The sequence below is a fragment of the Apostichopus japonicus genome, chromosome 19 (assembly GCF_037975245.1).
Source record: "Apostichopus japonicus isolate 1M-3 chromosome 19, ASM3797524v1, whole genome shotgun sequence".
NCBI lineage: Eukaryota > Metazoa > Echinodermata > Holothuroidea > Aspidochirotida > Stichopodidae > Apostichopus > Apostichopus japonicus.
Window position 1 is genome coordinate 18,120,925 of NC_092579.1, and position 24,022 is coordinate 18,144,946.

At 34.8% G+C, this 24,022-nt stretch overlaps 1 protein-coding gene across 1 annotated transcript in view; it reads left to right on the plus strand.

Annotated features, from left to right (window-relative positions):
- Positions 1 to 3,011: 3,011 nt before the first annotated feature.
- The window catches only part of LOC139960233 (GTP-binding protein Rhes-like), a 46,360-nt gene continuing 25,349 nt past the window's right edge, over positions 3,012 to 24,022 (plus strand). The window contains exon 1 of the mRNA XM_071958424.1: positions 3,012 to 3,785. The gene's annotated coding sequence lies outside the window, so the exon portion shown is untranslated. The remainder of the gene's footprint in view (positions 3,786 to 24,022) is intronic.

The following is a 24,022-nucleotide window of genomic DNA, read 5'->3' on the forward strand; positions in this document are numbered from 1 at the left end:
GAATATGGTTTTTGGAACGAAATTAAAGTTTATTTGCATAATTGAACAGTAACTGTGATCTTCTAAATAGTTACTTCAGCAGGATTTCAAAGGTGAGAAGAAGTGGGGGGGGGGGGGTCCAAATTCTCAGCGACTGATGTATCTAGGGGTCGCGATGAACTTTTATGGAAGAGCGTCCTGAGACCGGTGGAGTTTTCCAATTCTTTCGCGTTTAAATGCAAAACTTCCCCAGACTGAACCTTTAAATCCCGACTAACACCCCCTCCGCACCCCCTCCCCCTCCCCACTGATGTTCTATTTTGACATATAAAGGCGGATACTGAGCCTCACAGTTCACACATAATTCAAGTGATTACTTTGTGCCGTCTCTATACGAGATTAAAAAGAACGTTAGGAATAATTGGTTGTGCTGCAGTTAAATTGATGGCTACATATACTTCATTAGTCATTTCAAGAAGAAAAATAACGAAGAAACAAAACATGTAAAATTTATGGTGAAATTCACACAGCAAGAGGTATAAAAGTCGGTATTAGGTTGCTTTAAATATCAGCTAAAGACGTGTGATTGAATTGAATTTACGAGGAAACAGGAACATGAGTTGAGAAATAAATCATTTAATTTATTAGATTGCAGTGACAGAAATGATTCATTAATATGAGTCATATCGAATATTATAGTATTTGCTTTTTTTCTTCTGTTGATCGATATAACGTCATAACTCAGTGTAGAATGGAAAGAGGAAAGGATTGGATGGGAACCAACGGGAAGGGAGTTATATGAGTGGAATAAAATTGTATAGGGGTGTCGGTAGCAGCATCAACAAAGCGGGGAGAATCAAAGACTTTGAAGAACAAAAAATTGTTGCCTTTCTCTTCAAATTATGTTATTTAGTCTCAAGAAGGTTGGTAAATAGATCATATTTCATTAGTGCATAATCTTTATGTTTAAGTAATGTTTCTACGAAAATATATTTCAATATTCTTCTAATTTAGATTAAAAGACGTAACTAGATATAAACAGTCACGTGTATGATATTATTTTAGGACAACAATTCAGTGTGAAAAGATTGGAAAAAAAGAGAGAGAGAATAATTAGCTGTTTTATTGCTGTCTATTAACAGCGCCCTCTAACCACACCCTGAATGTTAAAGATGTAATACCTGCAAGAGAAGATAGAAGAACATAGTCAATGTTGTATCAAAGACATTGACTTTACATAGGCTAACGTATAATGTGATGTACCGTACACAAGAGAAGAGAAAAAGGGGGTATAGGGTGGTTTGCTTTGAGTTGGATTTGTGTTTCATGCAAAGCCCCCCCCCCCCCCACACACACACAAATGGAAAAACAGATTAGTGTTAAAGTGATCTGACTAATTAGAGACAGAGGATTATTTAGAACGCTAGAATTTATAATTGTTTTAAGTAAGCATACAGGCGCGCAAACACACACAGGCAAACACATACACACTCATACACCGACACACAGTTATATAGGGGTTGCTTTAATCATTGTATCATATATTGAAGAAGCTTACCACTGACAATCATAATCTCGCTCAAGGGAGAACATAATCTCCATCAGAAAATTTAATTCTCTCCATAAAAGCGTCAATATTTTACATTTATCTTCCTATCTTGCAGATTTAATTGTGATATATTTTGGATGGAGTTATTCTGTCGGCAGTATAAGCTGCACGGCGTTGGATGGACGAATTTGTGCAAACCGTGTAGAATATTTTAAACATGCTAATTTGGCGCCAATGCACTTTTAGATAGGATCGGAACGCGATCCAGACAAATCAAATAAAACCACATGCCCTACAGCTGGCTCACTATGACATATTGCGCTTGATTTTCAAGACTTAAAATAATATAATTGTAGAAGCTGTATATATATATATATATATATATATATATATATATATATATATATATATATATATATATATATATATATATATATACAGCTACTATGAGGCCGTTATCACACACAGCCGATGTGCCGTAATACAAATATGTTATCCAACAAACTGTAAGTAAACAAAACCACTTTCTCACATGCTCTTTCGCCAGTAGCGTATACTAGGGTTTTAGTGGCCCCAGTTAAAAAACAACTAATGAAAACTGATCTTGACAAACCATAAAGGCATACAAACCATAAAAATCAAAACATACATGTACAAACTATAAATGTACAAAACATTAATGTACAACACATTCATTTACAAAACATTAATGTACAAAACATTCATGTACAAATCATGAATGTACAAAACATTTATGTACAAACCATGATTGTACAAACCATAAATGTACAAAACATTCATGTATAAATCATAAAAGTACAAAACATTAATGTTCAAACTATAACTATCCAAAACATAAAACTCTGTCGAGACTTTAGAGGTATATATTAGGTGAATTCATAGACTATACCAATTTAGTTAATGACGGTTTTTTTTTCTTCTTTCTCTATAACTTAGAGATTTCTTTTCTAATCATTCAATACAATGGAAAGATTTCAACTTTACTCATCGAAAGAAGGATCAGCTACAGTAAACTGTCTCAAAGAGGTACAGAATCCCGCCCCCCCCCCCTCCCCCTTCGAAATTAAGAATGCCAAGAAAAACATAACGAAGAAAGGTTTCAACTCAATAGTGTTTTTCTCTATGCGTTAAGAGAAACCAATCTACGAGTTTCACCTTGTCACATATCACTCATATTATCTATACATATATAGGCCTATGTTGATGCTGATATTTTGTCACCTAATTTTCAAAATTAAGAAGATTATTTTCCTATTAATCACTTATAATTCCCTACTTTACATCTCATTTATCGAATGAGCTCACGCCACATCTGCCATATATCACACATCTCTCTCTAAACCAATCGTTGCATGGAGATACTTTGCCTTGAAATGAAACGAATAGAGCAAAAATCGAATCTGGGAATCTCAAACCTCCACCTCCAAAATAAGTCATCGCTATAGTCAGCCTCAGTCCAAACCGAGCACCAGCAAAACACATGATCAACATTTCTGGGAAAGGAGCTGCTGTTATCATGCAGTGTGTGAGTTCATCCGCATTTTAAGTACCTTTAGCAAACTCTCTGTAGAGTATACGACGTGTTGCTGAGCATCGTAGCAGATGGCATTATAAGTAATACAGACTCACGTTAGCCGTCGACCAGAAGCTCATATGACTTTGATATTAGCACTTCGGAAGAACAATTTCTTCGGATATCTGGGAAGAATCATTTGTTTTTCAAAAGTCTAATTGTCCCTACAACGTTCTCCTCTTTGACAGTTGAACGGTATTTATTGTCATTGTTCTAATTCAACGTCCAGGAATATATCCATCACGTATCACGCATGAAGGTTATTATCAATACAATTTCGACATTTTTTTCAGCTTCTTTTTCGATCGATAACTGCGAGGAAACTACTTGTTTTGTTTTCTTCTGGGTTTTCCTTTTTTAATATTTGTTATCTAATTCTTCATAGTCAGATTCGCGTCTCTTTCATAATAGCTTATCTCAATTATTGACGATACTTTTTGGCGGGAAAGTAGAAAGCGATTTTGTCATTGTTGGAACAAATTAGGAAACACAAGTAGTGGACGTGCGTTATTTTCAACTTTAAGTTATAAAGGAACAAATCATTAGTCGTGGTATACCGGAGTTATTCTACTGTGATTAAGGAATCTTAATTCATTTACCCAGACTATATTCTCGAGAGATTTATGTAATTATAGAAAGGCTGTTCGTCTCATCGTTCGCGGGGTAAGTTTTCTTTCTATTTTGACTTTCATTAGACCAATTAATAGAGGCGTGAGATTCATTAAATGTTACCAGAGAAAAAGGGAAGTGATATAAAAAAAAACTTAATTCCATTTTTTGGGTGAACATTGGCAGTTTTTGAGAAGGGCCGAAGTGATAACCCTTTCTAAGCTAATGTACTACATTGTTGATAGGATTTTAATATCAAAATAGCTTTAAAAACAATTGCTCAAATTCATCTTTACACTATGTTTAGAATTTTACAAGTGGAAGTTGCAACGGAGAGACAAAAATGTACTGCAGAATGGAAGACACAAAAATGGCGGAATTCAGACAGGCATTTGTCAACAAAATATCATTCGTTGAAACTGGAGTCGTTAATGTTAGGAAATGAAGTTTTCCATTGATGATACAGGTGTGGGATAGAAAAGTGTAACCACCGACCACCTCAACCTCCCCCCCCCCACCCCTGCCTCCGCCATTCGGTAAACGGCGTATTTTGATCTAGTCTTTCTATACTCCTCTCAGTAACGAAATTCACTTAAAAGTTTGAGTACTTTCGCAACGAGAACGTATGTTACGTACTTATGAGTTTTGCAGGGGCGTGTTGCATGAGGCGCCATCTGTCATTGTTGATAATTTATATTGTCGCCGTTTAATCTATTATTCGGTCAATGAATTCGGCGTAGAATAATAGGCCTCCCCCCCCACCCCCGCCTCAAAGAAAATTTGTTTTATTTCATTTGTTAATCCACATTCAAGATATATCAAAAATCATACAGTAAAGTCAACCAAAAGATCTCTTGATATTTCATACACAATTTCTTGTTATTATGACATAACGAAAACGTTGCATTTTTTTTTTCATTTATTTTTTTTTAAAACTTGTTGTTGTTCCTTTCTTACATGACTCACACAATTTTTTTCTAGCAGAAATAATTGAAATGCCTCAAGCAATTTACTGCACACGTATAACGTCTGAATGATAAGGCGAAAAACCACATCCCGATAATAGCATTCGTTATAGTAAATATACACATCGTTTTATCTTCCCTTTTCTTTTTAATAATTGTAAGCAACTTAGTTAATTACATTGGTAACGACAGGAAACAAGAACGAGGAATACAAGACTGCGATAACTGCAAGTATTATCCTTTCTATGTAATGTGAACAAAATTCAAAGAAGCAAAAAAAAAATTGTTTTGCGACGAAAGTCTTGGCGTATATATGGCATATATATATATATAAATATATATATATATATATATATATATATATATATATATATATATATATATATATATATATATATATATATATATATAATATATATACCATATACGCGTCTCTGAAACTTCTTTGCTTTATTTACATATTCCAGAGACATTCAGGACAATTCACTCCATACCTATTTTTCGTTGTTTTCAGTTCTTGTTGATGTAAACTATTGCCCTAACAAGTGCCATCATGTGATGCATACTGCAATTCAATGTTTTTACGGTGACCGTATAAAAACATAGCACGACTCTGGCGTCTATGTCTGTATCAGAGTAAAGCACTACTTCACGTCTTTCCCACGTGTTTTTTAAAGTCTTTCTAGTGTTTAGACAAGGGGGAAAGGAAAATATTCCATAACGGAAAATTAAGTACAGTTTTGCAGTTATTTGTTTAGACAAATCTCGTTATCGCTGCTCGTTAGATCACTATATACGGTATTTCTGTATGTACTGATGGCAAGGAACACGTGTACATGCTGTACACGCTGTCCATGCAAATGAGCCGCTTGTTGATTGGCTGAGAGACAATGATCGTGTGTATAAAGTTGCTGCTGATATTGAGATATTTAGTGACCATGATGACATATAAGAAGGATAGCTCAGCATGGTATCGAGAATATAATACATATTACTGCTAAACATAAATAATTGAACCTTGAATGTTGAACATATTGGCCCAGCATTTCCTCAACTTTTCAACGTTCTTTCTTGGCGGTTTTTATGAACAAACATGACGTCATCATATGTGAAGTTGTTTCCATTATAGGTCATATTGCCTAATCGATTTAACAACAGAAATGCGTCCACGTAGGTGTTCATGACTGTTAATATGTCAAGTGCGCTTTTTGTGAATCTGTGCCAATTTTGAGAACATTCGGTTGTCCTACTTCTTCAGGAAATCCACCGAAGATAACACATTGGCACGAAAACCAAGTTAGTCACCCCCCCCCCCCACCGTCACACACCCACCCCCATTCAGAGCCGTATAGTCTTGTGCATTGTGAAAGTGGTCATGGAATTATTGCGATGGGATATTACTTTTTAAGAAAAGTCGCCCAATTACATAGAGACTAGGCACGAAAAACAAACATCTTCGTCCTCTCTCAAGTCCTTTACGCTGAGACGGTTAAGACTGTAACCCTGCAGTGATCATGGCGGTGTTATATACGTCGAAAGGGAATCGATACAAAACTATACACATTGATCCGTTTAAATGTCAGTGAGCGGCCTACCGTGGTAATGATGGTATGTGTGATGGTGTAGGATACTGTGATCAAATTGAATACTTTGAAATATGGGGTTATTTTAAGAAAAGTCCCCCAGGAAAGAACCTGGGGCACGAAAAATCCAAACACCGAACGACTGATCCGCTCTGAACCCCAGTCCCCTTGAATTTATCGAGACAGTGACTGTGTGATTATCGTCGGGTGTGTATCACGATTCCCCTACAAGGGAAACATAATGCTACATGTGATCAAAAAAGCCGAGAAGGTTTTAGAGTTATAATGCTGTAGAATAGATACTTCAAACTTGTTAACCGCGAGGAATGTAGTTTGGTGCAAAATGAATGTATAGAGGGGTAAAGTTGCTATTGACCAGTTCGTGTCATGACGTACGTTTTACAGCCTATCGTAATAAATTCTGCGTATGGTTACTGAAGTCGTGTGTGTGTGACACATGGTTAGACTAGACGTTCGAGTAAATTATGCATGCAGAGAGTTAGCTTCGGGATATATGACATGACGTGGTTTCATTTCACGGAATATCAAGTGGGCGTGGTATTCACGATATGAATATTCATAATAATTTCCAATACTAATATCGATCTCTATACCTGTGTGTACAATGCGTGTTGCTCGAAATTGGTCTAAAAGATGCATAAAATAATGGTTTACGCTATAGAAGCAACACCTAGGGTGTCTTTTTTGTCTAGCATGCGATATAGGAGGCAGAGTTACACAGTCGTTTTGACCAATACTTGTTTCAGAGTGTCACAACACAGTGAACAATTTTTAAGTTCTTTTTTCTTTAAAAAAAAAATCTGAGTGAAGTAAAGACCTTATATAGCAACAGTACTGCTATATAGTAACAGATCACGTGTATGATTTCTGCAGAACTGTATGTGCCAAGACTATAGACTTCCACTAATGCAACTAACCGACTATTCACAGAAAGACAAACCGACAAACATTGAAACATTGATAGTGTTCAAGTGGTTCCTTCTTGTTTAGCCTGTTGGAATCCTCGAAACATTTCATATCAATCAAGAAATATCAAATCATTAAAATCTCCCGCAACGAAATCATTCATGGAGCCTCCACATTTAGTCGTTGGTTCTGTTGTTCTCCAATAACATATCTAACGTATAAAATGGAAGATGATGATGATGGTGGTGATTTAGTTTTATTCCCTCCATTAATCAAAATTATCCTTCATTAATATGAACTTTCATAGCAATCAGCAAAGAGAATGTAAAGTTTTTTGGGAAGAAATTTTGAAGTGAAAATTGCTATAGGCAGCGGTGTTCCTCGTTTTCGTAAAAAAAATGGGAGCCCAAGACTAGCTGTCATTTTATTTTTCTTGTCAAGAAGAAAATCTTCATGTTCGGTTTAGAATAATGACACGACACCATATATAGAATCATGAAAATTCAATTTATCTGGGATTCTCGTGGGTGTCAAGAATCAATTTTATCCTACGATCTTACAAATTCCTATGTGACCTTTTATCAATTTGGGTATCACAGCTGTTCATCTAGAGAGCATGGAAATGGCGACGTAAATACTGGGAAAATCATTATACCAAATGAGAAGACGAAAAAAAATGTTTTAAATGTTTATAAAAGAACCATAAATTCACGTGTTTATTCCATATTAAGTGGTTTTAAGAGTCAGAAGAGGCTTTAGAAGAATCGGATGAAACAAAAGTAGGTTTAATCTGAATCAAGTGGGCCTTTAGCAATATCTATTCGGTCTTGGGAAACTTTTTCTCGACTTACCTCTCTGTCGAATCGCCGACTATAATTGATTTGATGTATAGAAGAGATGCGATCTTAAAAGATCGACTTGATTAAGTCTGATTTCATTGCACGCATATGATTTAATCAAACTGTGATATGGGTGTAGTTGATATTTAAGATGACGTGGGTGGCAGTATTTGTGATGTGGGTGGTGGGGGGGGGGGGAGGGGGAGGCGAAGTGAGTACGGCCAGTTGAGTAAATGAGTCACGATTAATAATAATCCATCTTAGCCAATTTAGCTGCACAGTTGAACACAGATATTATCGAGCTCAGTCGAAACAAGTTAAATGTTTAATGCACTTCTTTCCCGCTCCTTTTAGGCACAACATGTGTATAGGCCTGTGTTCATATACAATTGTAGTGTGTTAGGCTTACACATTGTGTTGCTATTTGACATGTTATTATTATTTTGTAAAGACTTCAACTTTCCAAGCTATAGAACATTTTGTAACACTATAGAGCACTTCTCGTATTGTACGTTTCATGATAGTGGGCGTCGAGGTGGGGAAGATGGGAAGGATTGGGGAAGGGAAGATGTCATAGGAGGGGAAGGGATGGAAAGCAGGAATGGGTACAGGCGGGCAAGGGGTGGAGAAGACTTCACGTTGCAAGAACAACCTAGACAAACTTGAATTTTGATTTTCAACAGACTAAATATAAATCGCTTAACGTGTTAACAGGTCATTTACCCAATCAAACTAATTCCTTCTTACATGTCAATTACAATCCGCCATGCAGACGTTCTTATGTACACTACGGGAGCCTTGAGGTGACGTGACCTCAAAGTATTATTTTATAACAAATTGTTGTAACCATGCAGCTTTAATAAACAATGGCGAACTATAATTGTAAATAGCATATTAAAGAAGTGATATAACTAATTGATGAAATAACTTTTCATTAAATGATTTATAAACATGGCTTTATTAAAACTATACAAACTTTTACAAATTGGATTACTTTTTAGATTTTATTTAACTTACAGAAATTGATAATTGATAAATTAGTGACTTAGTTACTGTACAAATCTAAATACTGCATTACTGATAGTTTAAATATAATTTGCATTAGAAAATAGTTGGAAACAAAATACCGATGCGTGATATTTACATTTTCTATAAATATCATTTTCTTCAATTGTATGAGATGAGATGCTAATATGAAGTCATCTTTTCCACTGGAAATGGTTCAAAATATACATTACACAACAACAACAAGATTTTAACACAAATTTGATGGCACTTAAAGGTTTGCATAATAGTGCAGCCCGTTGAAGTAGCTGCACTTTGCTCAGAATCAACCAACAACAACTGAAATTTTATTATTGCTGATTCCTTAATTCCTATAGCTAACAGTTTCTTCTTAATGTATACGTAGCGATCAAATGATGAGAAAATGGTTCGTCCTTCAAATTCCAAACAATATATTGAAGAAACGTTCGCCAGGTTTTGGTTACAAAAGAAACAAACATACTCGTTCGCTTCTCTTTGCAAGGTTACCCTAATATTTTACTTACTCTGTATTATACGATAAAATTAACTTTATTAATATTATTATTATTGTTATTGTCATTATTACATAAGTAATGTTTATTTTAAGTTACAAGGTAGGTCTTAAATCGTGCATGGCTGTTTAATGTCTCAGTATTTTCAGACCTATACGATGCAGTTTTTTTTTTTTTTTAATATTTTTTTACTTTGTTGACTTTACGTTTTCAAGATACTTAATGAGTACGTGACGAGAGCCGAGGAAAGCACTTAAATTGATGGAGAAATGAAGCAAGATGTACGGTACGAGTTTTTATTACTATTATTACTAGACATTTTACGATGATCAACATTTTTATTAACTCACAGGTCGGAATGACCGGTGAGTTATTATAATCGAGGGACAGTAATTTCAAGAATATTTGTAACAGCAGCGCACAAAACACAGCCAGAAAAAAATGCTCCCATTCGCTCATCTTTGGCAATATGAGAATGAAATTTTGTGGAACTGTAGACTTTTATGAAATAAAGTGTTTCGGACAAGTTGAAGGTCATTCAAGGTCATTATAGCAATCATTGTGTGACATTTACACAAAAAAACTGCTACTCATGCTTCTTATAAAGTTTAGATCAATGTATCACAATTTGAGCAAAAGAAGATGTTTGCGGTACAGATGAGCAAACTTTGATTTTTTTTAATGTTTATTCGCAAAGGTTCGTTTTGGGGTCTTATACGGGTAACGTTTTGACGATACTTAAAATAAAATTCGAATATAAATAAATATATTAATATATGAATATTTAAAGAGAGCGAGAGACATAACGTGTCTAGATACAATAACAAATAGAGTAAGAAGCTAGTGTCGCAAAAAGAAAGGATCATTAATCGATTTATTATAAGTTACTGGTAAAATCTAGGTCGTTTCCTCATTTTTTCTGCTTCTTCAATTGGATATAAAGACCATCTGTTCAACAGAGCGTGGTCTCTCTTCATCCTGTCAAGCATACTTTTCATTTTTTAGCGTCACGGACAAATCGATAAGTCGAGTAACTATTACTTTCGTGACTTTCTCGCTTAACGCTGTCGAGCTGATTTTCGGACATCGAATGCAGTTACCAATTGTTTTGCGCTATGTTTATATCGTCATGGTAACGAGTAAAACATAAACCCCTTTTTTTTGTCGTCGTCTTATATTGGATTTAAAACAACGGAAAGGAAAGGTGGAAAACGGGGAAAACGGGTAAAAGTTTTTAATATGCCAGAGTTAATATAACATCACACAATCAAGAAGACTAAGAGTCCGTGATTTTTCTGAAAAACATTTAAATTAAAGTATAAATTGATCTTGTTTATATCTCTTTCATGTATCCACTGTAAGATGCCTGCTGCTTGTATTTCTTTCCTAAAATTATAGCCTTTTTTTTCTTTTTAGAATGACGCAGATATGCTCAAATTGTTATGTTCGTATTCGAACGCATTTCTTCTCGTTAACGGTGGACAGAGCTTGTTGGCTTTAGTCACCAGTTCACATGAATTACTTCCGTTTTAGCATAGGTCATTAGCATAGGTCATTAGCATAGGTCATTAGCGTAGGCTTAGTAAGGTTATGTGTATACCTGGAATTAACTAACATAACATAACACGGACAAATTGATTGTATATACTCACGCACAAACGTTAACATATACTGTAGACACCAATATCAAATTATATTACCATAGAACATTCAAGCTTTTGGTTTTGTTATCCCAATCATGATGGCAGTCCCCCCCCCATCCCCCGTTTGTTCCGGTAAAGAAAAACTGAATCCCCCTGCCCTCTAAATTTGCCCATGCTAAGCACTTTATTCATGTGTATTTTGGCACTTCCAAGATGATTTCCCCCAAATTGGTTTTTGGCCCTGGCCCCTTAATGTTGAAATTCTCGTGCACCCACTGATTGTATGTGCAACAATACCCCCTTTGTTTATCACAAATCGACTCGGGTAAGCTTTGATGCTTATGCATTATAAAGGGTTGTCATTTCATTTCTGTGCGCTCCAGAGTAATGTTTACTGCAAGCCGATTGGTCCGCATTATCATGTGACCGAATCTAGTGTTTGTGATTAGCTGGAACTGGAAGAAGTATATACTTTCTTCGTCTCGTGGTGAGGCGTGCTTTACAAGTAAATGTCATCAGCTCATTTTTACCGATTCCAGTCAAATCACTGACCGAATAAACACGGTAAATCAATATTTTAGTCGTTCGATTTCTACTTGGCACGCTATACAATTGAGACATCGTATAATTAGTTTACCGAGTAGGCACTGACACAACATCTTGTATTAACATTTATTCTTTATACTTCGTTTCCTATAGTATCTGTAATAGAACAAAAAATGAACGGAAAAAACATGGCAGTATTGAAACATTCAGGTATAATTTATACTGTTATGTATATAATATCCATACATTCACTTTCCTAGTATTCAGTCAAGCTAAGGTTTGTATTGTATTTTAGAAAGGACAATTGCATGGATACATTACACTAGCCACGTCATATAAGATATACTGTTTCCGATACAATGATAATATATAATGAATTAATGATACATTACAACTCAATTTATTGAATCTCTTTATGTATGTTGTCTATTTTATGAGTCATAACAATAGATACATTCATTATCCTTCAACCTTTGTAATCTGTGTGTAATTGTTATCGCATCAGGTAGAACAATGACCACATATATTACCTTTCTACTTATTCAATCCCATTCTCTGTCTGTTGTATCGTTATATGAGTTCTGTTATATAAAACAGAACAATGGATACATACATTATCCTTCAACCTTTGTAATCTGTGTGTAATTGTTATCGCATCAGGTAGAACAATGACCACATATATTACCTTTCTACTTATTCAATCCCATTCTCTGTCTGTTGTATCGTTATATGAGTTCTGTTGTATAAGACAGAACAATGGATACATACATTATCCTTCAACCTTTGTAATATGTGTGTAGTTGTTATCGCATCAGGTAGAACAATGAGCACAACATTAACTTTCTATACCTATTCAATCCCATTCTCTGTCTGTTGTATCGTTATATGTGTTCTGTTGTATAAGACAGTACGATGGATTCATACATTATCCTTCAACCTTTTGCAATGTGTTTATAATTGACAATGCATCAGATAGAACAATTACCGCGTATATTACCCTTCCCTCCATGCTATCCTATCTTTGCTGTCTATTGTATCTTAATTATATATCCTTGATTGTATGAGACAGAACAATGGATACATACATTATCCTTCAACCTTTTACAATGTGTTTATAATTGACATTGCATCAGACGGAACAATGACCGCATATATAACCCTTCCCTCCATATCATCCCATCTTTGTTGTCTATTGTCTTAACTATATTGTCCTCTGTTGTATAAGATAGAACAATGGATACATACATTATCCTTTCAACTTTTTGCAATGTGTTTACACTTACTATTGCATCAGCTTGAAGACAAACGTCCAAGTTTTACCGAAACTCTTCTTTCATATTATAGTTTCTATTTTAAGGTAATGTTGCATTAACCTACAAACACTATTCACCTCCTTGAGTAATATACCGAATCTCGATTCCTTATCCCATTTTCTCGTCAGATGTGAATCTTCGTTATTTTCTTATCTCTTAGTTTCTAAGTATTGTCATCAATTTCCCTTGTCTCTTTAGAAATACAACTTGATGGTAATTGGTATATTTACATAAGCAATCAACTCGGAAAATCGCGTAAAAAGAAAGAATTGCTGGTTTAACGCCCTCTGACGCCGAGGCACAAAGACTTTTACACTATATGTAATGTAACGATAAACAGTAAACCTTAATTGTATTGAAGTGATGGTGTTATTATGGTGTTTATCTTTGAACTGCACAAGTTCCTTCTACAATATAAAATAACTACAAGAAAAGGACCGTCTTAATAAGGATTTTGTCGCAAGTTTAATGCTGAAATGTTATAAACAGTAGAATCGTTGAAATATATGTCTGTAGTTCAGCTTTATAATTTTTTTGTCCTTATTCCAAATAATCAATTTTACTAGTGATATTCCGGTGGCAGACTATGCCAAACTTAAAATGAATAAAAATTAATATTATTTTCATATACTATTAGTCGAAAATCTCATCTCATTATTGTGAACCTAAACATGAGATAATTTTTGATTGACATCATTCCTAGTAGCGGGATATGTACACCCACCCACCCACACACACTTGGATTCGTGTCTGTCCGCTTAACTACTGTATGATTGGCTGGACATTACATAAGTTTTATTACATATACTGTTATGGTAAAGTTCGCCAGATATGAAGTAATAATAAGTAATTCAATGTTAAATGTTTATTACAAATAATAATAATAATAACACGGGGTGGGGGAATGGGGGCGGTTGGTAGAATGCTTATTTCATTCCATTGTGAATTACCACCAGTGAGAAAAATGAACATCGCTTAGATGAATACATAAATATGATATGACTGTTAAAACAACCCCCAGAATAATAATAATAATAATAATAATAACCATATTAATACTGATTGTGATAAGTGATAAAGCCGGTCATTTTATTGAACTCATCGGACATTTACAAGTCAAGACATTTGAGTATTGCAATATGACTGTGCGTGGGCAGCAGATAAACTAAACAATCTTACAGAAGTTTCCATCGTGATCGTGATCGCACGTGATCGCTCGAAGTTAAGTTGGGTTTTGTTTTTCTTTGTGTCTAAAAGCAGGGTAAATGAAGTGAACTCTTGAAAACATGCCCACGTGCATATGGAACCTGTGTATAAAGAAATCACTTGAAACCACTTGACAATGTTTAGCTGGGCAAACTGACAAATTTAATATCGTTTTGGAACATGTTTTTTTAAGCCACCGTCTAATGGGAACATTAAGTATTAATTATATTGAATATTATAAGAATATTATATGTATTACTCATTTAGGCGATTCACGACTTTGCTATATACAAGAACCTCTTCAGGGTCAGCTTACATTACGCATGTTGTGGACGTACTGTGAATCTCGGTTTCGACCCTCCCTCTTCCCTCAACGTCACCCATACTTATCCCCCTCCCTCTCACCGATTCCCCCTTACACCCACTTATATTAATTTGTCAAGAATTGATACAAATTGCTTTATTTCATTTCATTTCACTTCACTTCATTTTTACAAAACTGACAGCATTTTTTTTTTATTTCAAACATTTGCAGAACCAATATACTAACTCAGCCCAAACTATACATGCCTATTAAATAAATTTCATATCAATCAGTTCATTGCCTATATAGGTGCAGGTTGAAACCCTGTATACGTGATTCGCATTTGAATCTCATTGGAGGATCTGAGGGAAGCAAAAACCTTTGTACTGCTGGAATAAATTAATAATATATTATTGTTTATTTTCATGGATGTTACCTTGATATATGATTCCTATTACAAACGATCCAATGATTTAGACAAAAGAACGAAATAATCACAAGAGTTTCGTGTTTCAATGTTAGTTTTTAACAACATAAAAACTTATAAAAAATAAAAGAATTGATTCCTCAAGCTGCAGGGTAGATTAAACTGTAATTTGAGACCAGCTGCTGTCAAAGGAAAACATTTGGTTATGACGTCATAATGTATATATATATATATATATATATATATATATATATATATATATATATATATATATATATATATATATATATATATATATATGGCTTCTTCGCGAGTTCCTGATCTAAAATACATATATTGTCCAGCCCATATATGATTGTATACAAGTCTGTGTAATCTGGAATGAAATTAAGGTTTTAAGAATACACCCAAGATGTATTTCAGATCAATTCTTACACGCTCCCTATTCCACTTTAACGCAGCCTCTCACTTCCCTAACAGTTCCCTTGCAACTCCTGACCCGCCCCCCTTCCCCGCCTCTCCATGGGTGTCCCACTTTTTCCATCCGTTCCCAACCCTCTCTCACACTTTCGACACCCCCCCCCTTTCCCCCAACCGCATACAAAGCAAGTACTCCGTATATGATATGGCGACATCGTTGACCGCAAACTATTTTTATCGTAATGTGTATAGAACCTTCGTCACTTTTCTGCAGAAATGACACGTATAAAAGGCTGGGAGGATCCAGGTACGCATATACATAACCCTGGATATCAGAGTTCTCGAATATTTGTGCCACTTATTACCTCAAGTGTCACTTGGCGTTCTTTCACTTAGCCATCATCAGTCAAATGGATTCAAACAAGAAATTTATTAGCGTTTATTTCGCCCCCGTCCTCATTGGAAAGGAATATCGCAATAATTAGAAGACACCCTCTGAGGACAGATTTAATAAATGGTCTTTTTCGAGGTGATGAATCGACTGTGTCGTTACATAAGTGGAAACGTAGTTAACTTCAGGGGGGGGGATCTCTGTATAATGAGCAAAGGGTATACGCAGGTCTCTCTCTCTCCGCCGGCTCTCTTACTTTCGATGATCTTTTCGAAAGAAATTAAACTGGCTTAGGATACCAAGAAATTTAACGGATTTAAGAGATGTGACTGTAAAACGAAAAACTGTATTACTTTCTTTTTTTCTTGTATTAGTAATTTTAGGTTTGGTAAGATCTTGACAGAAGAACAAACGAGAAGGCATGTGAAGTCGTCGCAGCTAGATGAAAATGTTTCCTTCTTAAATTGTTCTGCTGTTTTACACATTCGAATATGATAGGATAGATAGACAAAATCTATATATACGAATCGACAATCGGTAAAGCTGTGTTATGGAATACTGTAGCCATCTTGAGCTGGTCACTTACTTTAACTTAGTAACATACAATAAATAAAAAAGGGACATGCGCAATAAAAAATATATCTTATATACAACTTAAGTATGCCTTCAATGTCTTGTAGCTCATTAACATATTTCAGAGCACCCTCTACATGAAATAGGTGATCAGTTATTCAGGGCGAGTTAATTCCGTTTTCTACGTGTTAATGATTCATATCATGTTTAATAACGTATACATGGTGACCCTTGCCTGGTGAACGTTAAGTTGCATAGCACGAAAGGTGTAACATTCCTACCTTCACATTTAACTATCAAGAAATCATTGCAAATAGAAATACGCCTTAATTATGTCTAAAAACTTGATTATATTGAAACTCATTAGTCCGTATCTATATCCATACTTAGGCTGTAAATAAAATGAAACCGACAATACAGATATATGTAATACATTCTAACAATACCAACCTATATCCTAGCAAGTGCACAATACTAGCCTATATCCTAACATGTGTACGATACTATCTATATCAAATAGCAAGTGTACAATACTGGCCTTTATCCTCACTAGCATGTATGTATGTATTTTAGATCCTCCTGAAAGCAGGAACTCGCGATGAATCCTAATAGGCTTATCAAAGCCGCAAGCTGACCGAAGTCAGTCTCTTAGATTCATATTTCACGTCCATGATTATGAATTGTCAATTGTCAACAACTCTGTAACTGGACGACATACTGTACATTTCTCTTGGAGTGACTCGAACTGGGGACCTTATGATTGGAGGGCACCGGCTTTAAGCACTTAGCTAACACTTCTGAACCACTAGCTAACACTAGTGTACAATACTAGCCTATATGCTAGCAACTGTACAATACTAGCCTATATATCCTAACAAGTGTACAATACTTGGCTCCTTTATCCTACACGTGTACAATACTATAACCTATATCCAAGCATTTTTTCCCCATACTTCTTTCTCCCTCTCACAGCGTTTGCTCATTCATTCTGATATTTTAATTAGAGAGATGATTTTCCTCTCTGCCATAAATCCCAAACAAGCAGACTAACCCTTGTATGATCTTATACTTTCTAGGCTGTCTGTATCAAATTCCATTTTTTTCTTCTTGATTTCACATCAAGTTGATTGTAAAAACCTCGGCCTGTCTCTTTTTTCTAATTAAAACTTGATGTTTCAGTCACGAAAAGCTCTCACCCAACTATGCTTAAGTCACGGTTGAAATAAAACATAACTTAACTAAACTTTCATCTAGATCTTCCGCAGGATCTGAAAGGTTCTTGATTATAATATGTAAAATATATTTCCTTGCACGCTTTGTCAATTTCTTGGTCTGTCATAGCACGGATGGGTTTAAAAGTTGCGCACAATATTTATCCATGCGCGTAGAGTAGACTAGTATATGCGATGTTTGTAAAAGATATAATTTATGGTTAAAACTAAAGATAGTGTAACATTTCGATTTCATGTCAATTAGAATTACGACTGTACTGGAGTAAACGAAATTGATTTCTGTTTGAAATCACTTTTAGCACGATATTGAAAACAAGTACTTATTTGATATTTGAGACGGCAGTATAGTTGATCCTTAATAAAAATGTAACTCTTTGAAAAGTTTGTAAATGCTACAGATGTCGTAATTAAGGGAAACATAAAAGTAAGTTTCTTTTTTACGACGATACTTGTGGAACAAGTTTACGTGTCGTCGTGGCATTAACTTCTGAATATGATTTTGTACTTCGCCTATGGCATACGTGTACCTCGCATTTGTCGCATCGTGGCATGTCTGTATTATGTTGCGGTATCTGAAACCGATTGTGCCTTTTCAGATTAACATATGCTGATATCGTAAGAAAAACTTATTTCGGATATCACATGATCTCAGTTGTGACCTAATTCACAGTCATTTCATGTTATGTATATTCTATAATATATTCTACGTTGATATCTGATGGGCGATTACTATGCAGATCGACCCGCAATATGTATATATGTATATATCAAGATACAAACATATAGTGACAAAGCTATATATACAGCGTGCTTTGCATATATACATATATATACAGGCTCGATACTTGTTTATGTTCTGTAAAATTGTCTTATTGCTGTAGTAGTATTATTATTCCTTTGTTAATATATCTTATAGTGCTTACAGGCCAGTATCAATGATATGTAATTGCGCCCAATGATATCTATCCAATATCTCTAGAGGCGGCGTTGTATAAGTTGCGCATGTACGGTGCTATACGGTCTACTAAATTGTAGAAGCAACATGCTCGTGGTAGCTACCAGCGGCGAAACGATTAATCGCATCGCGAGGTTGTTCGGTCACAATGTCAAAAATGGCGCCTGGCTTAAAATGAAACATGAAAAAACGAAATAGGCTACAAGAAAATGATCCTCTCTCTTACCAAGGTCGTTTTCAAAGTTCTGCCACTATAGCTAAATTTTCAGAGGTGTGGGATCACGTGATGTGTTATATCTATATCTAAACATTATATATATATATAGTATAGTATATATGTATGTATATATATATATATATTTATATATATATATATATATATATAGTATATATGTATATATATATTTATATATATATATATATTTATATATATATATTTATATATATATATATATATTTATATAATATATAAATATATATATATATATATATATATATACATATATACTATATATATATATATACATATATACACACATTTAATCGTCTTTTGCTAACCTGGTTCACCTTTCATTTCCATATTTTTTAAATACTTTAATGTATATGAATTGAATGCAGAAGATTACTAAAGGTAACGATGTCATAGAGTAAACAATGAAAGGTATAGCCTAAAGAAAACATCCTTCAAAGAGGCTTGAACGCTGACATGAACGTCAGATATACAGTGCGTATAGTCCTCCTTGAGGTTTATAGGTAATATGTATTTTGTTTACAATTGCCGAACGACTACTGTCTGGTTGAAAAAAAGGTCAGCGTCAAGCGACATATTACTTTGCCTTAAAAAGGCCACACTCTACCTAAACAAACAATAGGTAATTACTTTAATTTAACGTTAAGTCGGTGACACAATGAATCACTTTCGCATTTGATAAATACAACGTGATCCCATCCTCTTGGTGCTATAGGAAATACCTTGATTATAATCGAATTGAACTCGTCGTTTAAAATAAAAGATAGGTTGCCATGCAGGCAGAAAGCAAACAAAGGTTATAATGGAATTTTATTGTCTTGCTCTGAAGAATTCAAATACAATCTCTGAAGAATACTGTTATCTATCTTTTGTGTTTTGAAGTTTTTTTCCTTTTCTTTTTTGCTATTCTTCTCGAGTCCTTGAAATCACATTTTAACCTGACTTGTTCGAAGAGCCTTCAAATGACAAATGAAGTCTTTTTGAAGAGCATCAAAAAGAAAATTGAATTTTGTTATTGTTTCCTAGAAAAGTAAGTCAATTGCCAATTTCAATCTTTTTCGCCAAAAGACTTTGTTTTCAAAGGCGTACGTGCATGTGAATCATTATGTTGCAAATTGGTTTGATTTTGAGGTCACCTGCTTGTTAATATATGTGTACGTGAAAAATAGTGCTACGCTGTACTTTCATAACATATACGCTGCACAGTAAGTTTCATTCTGTGGCAATACGTTATGGGTTTATAACTACATGATAAATTTAGTTTCATTGTGAAGCTATGCATTATGTGTATATAACTATATGACAAAGTTAGTTTCGTGGTGTAGCTATGCATTCTAGTATATAACTATATCATAAAGTTAGTTTCATTGCGCAGCTATGCATTATGTAACTATATCATAAAGTTACATTCAATGTACTGCAGATATACATCCTGTTCACACAACTGTATGATCAAGTTAGTTTCGTGATGTAGCTATACATTCTATACATAACTATATGATGGAGTGAGTTTCATTGTACAGCTATACATTATAGGTATATAACTATATCATAAAGTTAGGTTCATTGCGCAGCTATGCATTATGTGTATATAACTATATCATAAAGTTACATTCAATGTACTGCAGATATACATCCTGTTCACACAACTGTATGATAAAGTTAGTTTCGTGGTGTAGCTATACATTCTATACATAACTATATGATGGAGTGAGTTTCATTGTACAGCTATACATTATGTGTATATAACTATATGACAAAGTTAGTTTCGTGGTGTAGCTATACATTCTAGTATATAACTATATGATGGAGTGAGTTTCATTGTACAGCTATACATTATAGGTATATAACTATATCATAAAGTTAGTTTCGTGGTGTAGCTATGCATTATAGTATATAACTATATGTTAAAGTTACATTCAGTGTACCGCAGATATGCATCCTGTTTTCACAACTGTATGATAAAGTTAGTTTCGTGGTGTAGCTATACATTCTATACATAACTATATGATGGAGTGAGTTTCATTGTACAGCTATACATTATGTGTATATAACTATATCATAAAGTTACATTCAGTGTACCGCAGATATGCATCCTGTTTTCACAACTGTATGATAAAGTTAGTTTCGTGGTGTAGCTATACATTCTAGTATATAACTATATCATAAAGTTACATTCAATGTACTGCAGATATACATCCTGTTCACACAACTGTATGATCAAGTGAGTTTCATTGTACAGCTATACATCCTGTTTACACAACTGTATAATAACGTGAGTTTCATTGTACAGCTAAACATTATGTGTATATAACTGTATAATAACATGAGTTTCATTGTACAGCTATACATTATGTGTATATAACTATATGACAAAGTTAGTTTCGTGGTGTAGCTATATACATTCTAGTATATAACTATATGATAAAGTTAGTTTCATTGTACAGCTATAGCCTGTTTTACACAACTATATGATAAAGTGAGTTTGATTGTACAGCTATACATTATATGTATATAACTGCATGATAACCAGAGTTCCATTGTGCAAAGTCAGCACAATTCAATTTTTGCAATAAATTAATAGATTATTTAGTTAAAGATTATGTTAGGAGTATACAACGAAAAACAGTATCTAATCTTCAAATCTTCGAAGTCCCTGGATCCAGGGTGGAAGAAGAAAGAAATAGACAGGGGGTGAGGGTAGGGGGGGGGGTGTCATTCATGCGTCACCCATCAGTTTGAGGGTAAGATGGGAGTTATATTCGACTTTGTTTTCGTTGTTTTTGCTCTTCTTTGATCTTTGGATTAGATAACAACTTGTAGTTTTTAGCAGAAATCTGACGACAGCTTACCCGAGGTATTGGAATTATCTTTGAGTGGATGGTTTGAGGGCAAGAGAATACATCTGAGTAAAGTTTCTGTTGTCTCCAGCAAGTCTTAAATTACTCTACCCTAAAGGTATAGATGATCGAATAGACAAACCCTTTCTGGGTCGCTTCTTATATTACTCACTCCGTCATATTAGCTTTATCGATGTAAGCCACGTCACCACTATATATAACGTAGATTAGTATATAGATTACAATGGAAATGCGATACGTAATAACTCTCCCACACATCTGGCTGTCTGGGCTATATCAATATTAACTTTATTTCCTCTCAGTAAAAAAAAAGAATCATGCTACGCATTCTTTTTGGCAAGTATGGGCAGGCTTTATAATTGAGGCGTATATATCAGGGAGTTGTTCCATAACAACTCCCTGTATATTTGTATGTATGTATGTATGTGTTTTAGATCCTCCTACAAGCAGGAACTCGCGAAGAAGCCTCGTTGGCTTATCAAAGCCGCAAGCTGACAGAAGTCAGTCTCTTAGATTCATATTTAACGTCCATGATTATGAATTGCCAATTGTCAACAACTTTGTAACTGGACGACATACATTAATCTTGGAGTGACTCGAACCGGGGACCTTATGATTGGAAGGCACCGGCGTTAACCACTGAGCTAACACCCCACAGTGTATATACTGTGTATACAGTGTATAACTAACATATTATACTGTTCTGTTCTCTTTAAGTTGGTCCAGAAGTTCCAATGAGGTTGGCTTTTCTTCAAATTATTTCATTTCGATTTTTTTGTCCCTTTTTCGTCTTCCTGCTTCTTCTCTTTTTACACCAGCGGTGGGACTTGCTAAAGGTGATTGCTAGTATAAATTTCACTCAAACGCACCCATCTCATCACGGAAATCTCGGCGTGATATGCAAAAGAACAAAAAATTAATTTCATGCTTAATTTCACACTATAACCATTCACCGGAAGAAATATGGAGGGGTGGTAGGATTTACTGAATGTGTTTATACTATCTATAATGTCTATATTAGAGAGAAGCGGCTGTGCATCACCTGCGTATTTGTATAGCATTTATATAGGCCACGATTTGTGTACTATAGGATAAAAAAAGCCTAGTTCGTGTGTAAAACTGACGGCTAATGTGGGTCATACACGAAAAGAACGTCGTCTTTTTATCGTCTTAAAAAGAGGCAATTATTATGTTTTGCTGATTCTGCGAATTTATCGCAACCACATAAAAGCAACGTATAAGGCTATCCGTATTAGAGGCTATTAGATCGTATGGTGACTTTAAAGGAATTTCTATAGGTTCTATAGTGATGTCATTATGCATATGTATAACAACTGATGAGATCGAATACAAAACCATATTTCTATTGAGGCTTTACTGAGCAACATGTCCATGATGCAGTTGATAATACTACGTCTGTTTTTGTCTTCCAATTGTCTTCTTGAAATAATACTGACTAGGGATACATCTTGTGGGTGTGGGGGGGGGGGGTGAGGGGGAGGAGTGGGTAAGCAGGGGTTAGCTTTGACCAATTTACATATCATGTTTATTCATACGGAAAGGGATAGACATGAAATTTCGTAAAAGATACACTCGCAGACATGCACAAGTCATGTAAATATGTAAACATATAGGGATAGTCATGCAGTCAAAAGGGTATCATGATACTGTTTTTTTCCTGGAGGTGGACCGTTGGGGGGGGGGGCGGCGAGGGGTGCAATTGCTTACTACAAGTTTCACAAATACTCTGAGTAGTACAATCATGACATGGGAAACGATAAAAGGCTTATTTTCACCTTTCACGTTTTCGATGTCCCTTCTGACCTTTCATATCACTTATTTTGGCATCCTCAAAATTCTTTTTGAGAAAATTAGAAATTTTCTTCTATTATTTTATAACCTGACATACTTTTAGTCTTCTCACCAATTCTCTCCGGGGAGTGTTATACACTCAAGGTTGAAGTGTGTTTAGTCACACGGTGAGGATATCTCCTGACGATTTTAATTTTCAATCCATTATTATTTTGAAGGACACACACATATACGGCTTGTTATAGCAACCACACCATACTGTATATATGTGCTGCAAATAGCAACGAACAAATGTAGTTCAAGTTGTAGGGATATCGATAATAACTATAACGAGGATAATATCAACTAATTACTCGCAAACATATATAATCACAAAACAGAAATTTCAAAATACACTATATGGATAGTGGCATGTCTAACTTTAGGGGACAGTTTCTCCGTTTCAATTTTGAATATATGTATATTGAATATATATATATATATATATATATATATATACAGGTAAT